We start from the raw sequence: 6,626 nt of genomic DNA on the forward strand, positions 1-6,626 counted from the left end.
AATGATCTTTAGAATTAAAACTAACCAAGAACCCCAGCCAGACTCCAAACCTGTTAAGAACGTTGCTAAGGCCAATTACCTCAACCTAAATGACAGCTTATTAAACTTCCAAGCTCCTCCAAATTCAAATGACATGAGGCCTGCTCTGAACTGTACAAAAAACACTGTGCAACCACATTCATAGCTGCATAGAACAGGCAGTACCTGTCTGAGTCAAACCTATGATTACTGGCAAAAATAAAACCACCCTGGTGGATCCCTAGCACAGACAGGCTATTCAACAAAAGGAAAAAAATCCTCTCTAAAGCCAAATTAGGAATGGACAAAACAATGCAGAAAACCACTCACCAGTCTAAATTAACAAATTAGAGAGCTGGTCAAATCTGCCAAAGCAAACTATGACTTTTTAAAATTATGTTCTTAACCTCAGGGGAAACGCTCCGCAATGTGGCAAGTTAATCATGAATGGCAACACATGCAGCCAGCCTGAAACTATAGCAAATCTGCTAACCAGCAAGTTAAGTTTAAACCCCCTCCCATCACCTCCTACATAACCCAATGAAATAACCATAACCATCCCCATATGGGTCAGTATGAGGGAACAGGTCTTTACTGCACTTGCTAAAGCCAGAAACACAGCCTGCATGAGTCCAGACAACATTCTGGGATTCTTTTTAAATAGCTTAAAACAGAATCTGTCAGGGCCACTAGAAACCCTATTTAACTACAGCCTCTAGATGGGCTTTGTCCCAGAGGAATGGAGGACTGCAACAGTCGACCCTCTACATAAGTGGGGGGCAATCAACTGATCCAGGGAACTATAGATCCATAAGCTTGACCAGTCTTATCTGCAAGGACATGGAGAGAATTAACATGGACCTGATCAATAACGACACAGGAACTCTCCAGACACTGGACCAGACCACAATTTGGCTTTGTCAAAAGGAGGTCTTGCCTGCTAAGTCTAACGAACTTTTTCGAGAAACTCACCAGGGCTGTAGATCAGAGTAAAATAGTACACACTGCTTATCCAGACTTGGCCAAAGCTTTTGGTACAATACTCAACTCAAGAATCCGAGATAAACTTACTGAGTTAGGCATAAACCCCCTACATCATCAGCTGGATAACCAGCTGACTCACTGTCAGAACACGTCTGGATAGGTGAATCCACTTCCAATAAGAAACCTAATACTAGCAGTTCCCACAGGGCTCAGTTTTGAGACCCCCTTCTGTTTGGTATATACTTCTCTGAAGTGAAGGCGTCTGGCTTACCATTTTAGGCCCCAGTGGCCTAATGGGTAAGGCATTGGTCTCCTAAGCCAGGGATTGTGGGTTCAAGTCCCATCTGGGGTAATTTACTCTAGTTGGCCAGGCTTATAAGGGCCAATTGCCTAGTAACCTCTTATATCCCTTTTTAAGCACAACCTTGATAACTGGATGGGAAACAGAAAATATACTCCTGAGATTCCACCTGTGTCCCTGCTGAACAGGGGCTCTGGGTACTGACTTGTTTAAACATGAGCTAAACTCTTGGCTAGGCTTATAAGGGCCTCAGGGCCAATAGCCTAGTAACCTATGATCCTAAGTTCACCAATGACTGTAAGCTGGGAACAATCACTGAATTCCCAAATGAAGCTAATCTCCTACAAACAGGACTAAAAAGGACAAATGACTGGTGCCAAAACCATGGTCTGAGACTAAATGCTAAACTATACATTATCATACTCTTTGGTAAATCAGATGTCCCTGCAAATTATAATATTGATAGCACATCCCTAAAAGTAGACCCAGTGGTGAGGAACATAGAAACAGAAAGACAGTAACCTAAACTTTGAAGACCAGGTAGCAATAGTAGTAAAGAAATCCTTCTGTGCAGCTCAACTTCTAAGTAAAGGCATGATATCAAGATCTAGGGAAGTCATAGTGCCACTGCACATGGTCCTCATCAGGCAGGTAATCATGTACAGTGCTCCCTTCCGCATCTACCTAACCAGGCACATACACTACTTGGAGAGTCCCCGAGGTTTCTCACTAAAACAATACAAAGCATAAGACATATGCCTTATGCAGACCAGCTAAAGGCCCTATCCCTTTACTCCATCTCATACTGTTTATTGAGAGGGGACTTATGCCTGATCTACATGACATTGTCTGATCTAGCCCTGATGAAAATGTTACATAATCACAAGGAAAATTATATGAGGGTTATGCATTCCATGGACTTGAAGCTTATTTCTGACTCTAACAGAACTGGCTACCTCATCTATGGAATAAACTTCCCATCTTTGTAAAACACAGCCCATATCTTACTCTCTTCAAAAAAGAATATGGACAGAGAATCATAAATTCACTCCTGGGGTACTGTCTATGTCCCTTATGGACAGAAGCAGTCTGTAAAATTACTCAGGGCTCCAACTCCCAAAGATCCACTACCCTGATACCACCCCACCCCATATCTGGGGAATTAAGATATAATACTGTCATATCCTGGGTATTATTGGCTAGGCTTATAAACGCTCTTGTGCCATTAGCCTAGTAATCACCTATGAACTTATGAAAACCAAAGTAAAAACATCACACAGACAAACCGACTAGTAATTACTATAGGAAAAACCTAGCCAGTCTAGAGTTTTCACTGTATGATACCTTAAACCTCCTGTAATAGAGTCCCATGGGATAACACTTAACAAGTAAACTCGGCACCCCTAAAATTTTTATCCCTCAGTGATGCTGTACAATACTGCAACTTTACCCTCCTGAAAATACTTCATAGTTTCGCACCAGTATAAACAAAAAGAGTAAAGAAAACAAAACCCCCAAGTTTAATCACTAACTGCATTGTCCTCATGAAGTAAAGATACATAGCTTGTAATAAATGAAAGCATAACCCAACAAAATCTCCAAGCCTTTAAAACACTGTGCATCAGAGTAACCAAACTAGTTTACAAATGTAAGCAATCGTACTACTCTAACCTCCAGCTACAACACAAAAACAACCCCAAAAGGTCTTGGCACTCTATAATTACCCTCCTTCGCCTACGAACAAACAAGGACAACTCTCCTTCACCCAATGCCCCCCCATCACAAATAGCTCAGGAATTTAACAAGCAGTCCATAAAATCCATAGCAGACTTACTCACCACCAAACCTAACTCAGGACACCCCCACCAAAACTTACACACTAACTACAATAACTCAACACCACCCACAACAGACCAAGCCCATAACAACGCCAATAACTAGCAAAATAACTCCAACACTACTTTCTTCATTCAGACCATACCCACCTCTAAAATAAAAAAGCTGACACTCAAGCTAAAACCCAGCTTTGAATCAGCAGATAACCTCCCACCCCAATATCTGAAACTCGCGGCTGACTCAGGTGCATATCCAGTCAGCATACTGAATAACAGATCACTCTCAGAAGCTACAGTCCTTGCATTATAGAAACTGTCACACATAACGCCAATTCATATAGGGGAATATCCAATTTCCATCCAATATCAATACTATTCCCATATTCACCAAGAGTTAATGAAATATCTACTCCAAAACAAACTGCTCACTCAAACTCAGCATGGCTTTAGGCCAGCACATCCACTGCACTATTATCCTTCACAAACACAATTAACAAGGCCAGGGACAAAGGATATCTAGTATCTGCAGTATTCCTGGACCTCTTTTAAACTTTTGACACAGTTTCACACAATTTGCTAGACACACTTATCCAACCTAGGATGCTCCAATTCTATACTTTAGTGGTTCCAAAACTACCTTCATGATCGGAAGCAATCTGTTTAGTAGTCTAACCAACTCTCCCCATTCCTACATAACCCTACAGGAGCCCCTGAGGGTCCTTCCTAAGATCCTTACTGTTTAACATATTTGCCAATAATGTATACACCTCCTCTTCCCCAGGAACATTAATTCAGTATGCAGATGACTCAGCCTTAATCTGTACCTCTTGTAATTTCCTGAAATGCTAATCAAAACTCAACAATTATTCACAGCAATTGAAATCTTGCTCACAGAGGCCCAACTCTTTCTAAATCCCCCCAAAAAACAAATTCATAGTCTTTCACCCCAAAAATACCAACCTCAGCTTAGACCATTTTAATACTCTCACAGCTCACAAAACCATGATAGAAAATGAAACTAAACTGCTAAGTGTTAATATCGATAACAAATTCAGCTTTGACCTTCATATCCAACAAAACAGCAAGAAGACATATAAAAAGTAGGACTCCTTTACGAAACAGAAAATTCCTTACCACTCCAACCAAGACCACCTTGGCTAAAACCTTCCTGCTCCCCTCACTATTCTATGGTGGTTGTATACTTACCAATCTGCAAAACTCCACCAAGACTAAATTGGAACAATGCTACAACAAAGTAGCAGTTTGCAACTACAAGTACAGCACACATCACTGCACACCACTAAAAGAACTAAATTGGCTGGAACTATCAAACCAGCTTATATATGCACACCTAACTACAATTCATAACCTATTCTATAGGCTCACCACCTGCCCTTCCCTAGTAAACCTAATACAACATTACAAACCTAACAGACCACTCAGATCCAAAGATAAAAACCTTCTCAAAATGTACAAACCTTTCAGAAACCGAGGAAAATCACTATACTCACACTCTATCACCAAGTTATGGAACACCCACCCACTGAGCATTAGGCAAACTCCCAGCCTTCCTCTCTTTAAAGCCTCCCTAAAAGCACAGCTAAACAAATCATGGCTATGCACATGCCTTACTAATCCACTTCTTGCCCTCCTTACACATCCTGTTACTACTCTAACCTTCCTCCTTAACTAATTTACCAACAATAACAGTAATGTTATGAAAACTGTGTGCCTTTCTGTCCCCAGCATTCTACTTAGTTACCAAAGGACTAATCTTATGACGAACCCACTCCAAACTAATCCAACTCAGTCTAAGCAAACATCATTACCCTAAAGAAGCTTATTTCAATTGTTGTATGTATGGAAACTGTCAGTCTTCTACTATTACATTTTTAGTATTATACAAACAACTGTAAGAGCCTGCCTATAAATACCGATCTGTGGATACTCAAGTAACCTATTGTATAATATTTTAACTAAGTTTATTTGTGGAGCTTTTCTCCACAGGCCATTTCTGGAAATTATGGACTATCCTTGTAAACAAATGTCAAATAAATGAATAAATAAAATATCCAAATAACCCCTTAAGGACATCAAGTGTTTCAGCTGTATGGTTTCCAAATGTCCATGTTATGACAAGGTCATAAGAAAGTTGAAACATACATGTCTGCAGCTAGTGGGGCTTGGTTTTATTGGCCTGAATGTATCCACAAAGAGTTAAAAAGAAAAAGTGCAAAGTCATTATACCATAGAATTACTGGTTAAGTACATTTCATAGTGCTGAGGGTCATGACATACTATTCTGAAAAAGTTTTTCTGATATCATTACATTACAAGACTAAACACATATATCATCTATACATCTTTTTTTTTTTGGTATTCATGTGTCCTAACAGCTAACTACTGTGCCCATATTATTGTCTGGCAGAAATGGAACGTGGAGCTGCTGTTGACTACAATGTGTGTCTGTTGAGCTAGACATACAGTTGCTCTCATATTATATATCAAATGCCAGAAAAAATTCCTTTTTTGGATTACTAGGATGTCAAGTAATAGATGATTCTCACTGCTGAAGTGATACCCCGACCCCTATGTGCAAAAATAGGAACAAGGGGCTGTGGATAGATGGATGGAAATTCAGTGGTGATGATGATGCTATTTGAGATATTTATTTCAAATACTTGATCAAGGAAACTTATATTGTAGTATTTATGGACATTTACTGCCTACTTGTATCTCTAATACACATAATATCTGTGCCATTCTATCAGCTGTTGTCATTCTGCAAACTTGTATCTCTAATACATGGAGTATCGGTGCCATTCTATCAGCTGTCATCATACTGCCTACCTGTATCTCTAGTACATGGAGCATCAGTGCCATTCTGTCAGCTGTCATCATACTGCCTACCTGTATCTCTAATACACAGAGTATCAGTGCCATTCTATCGTCTGTCATCATACTGCCTACCTGTATCTCTAGTACATGAAGCATTGGTGCCATTCTTTCAGCTGTCATCATACTGCCTACCTGTATCTCTAATACACAGAGTATCAGTGCCATTCTATTGGCTGTCATCATACTGCCTACTTGTATCTCTAATTCGTGGAGTACTCGTGCTATTCTATCAGCTGTCATCATACTGCCTACCTGTATCTCTAATTCACAGAGTATTGGTGCCATTTTATCAGTTGCCATCATAATGCCTACCTGTATCTCTAATACACAGAGCATTGGTGCCATTCTATTGGATGTCATCATGCTGCCTACCTGTATCTTTAATGCACGGAGTATTGGTGCCTTTCTATCGGCTGTCATCATACTGCCTACCTGTATCTCTAATACATGGAGTATCGGTGCCATTCTATTGGATGTCATCATGCTGCCTACCTGTATCTCTAATAGTTGGAGTATTGATGCCATTCTATCGGCTGTCATCATACTGCCTACCTGTATCTCTGATAGATGGAGTATCAGTGCCATTCTAT

The 6,626-nt window shown here is 40.1% G+C and overlaps 1 non-coding gene across 1 annotated transcript; it reads left to right on the forward strand.

The window, feature by feature from the left end:
• Positions 1–1,281: 1,281 nt before the first annotated feature.
• Positions 1,282–1,354, forward strand: TRNAR-CCU. The gene has a single exon. It is a non-coding gene; the product is annotated as a tRNA-Arg (tRNA).
• Positions 1,355–6,626: the final 5,272 nt, after the last annotated feature.

Source organism: Protopterus annectens, chromosome 1.part1, assembly GCF_019279795.1.
Source record: "Protopterus annectens isolate FY-2018-M chromosome 1.part1, PAN1.0, whole genome shotgun sequence".
Taxonomy (NCBI): Eukaryota; Metazoa; Chordata; order Ceratodontiformes; family Protopteridae; genus Protopterus; species Protopterus annectens.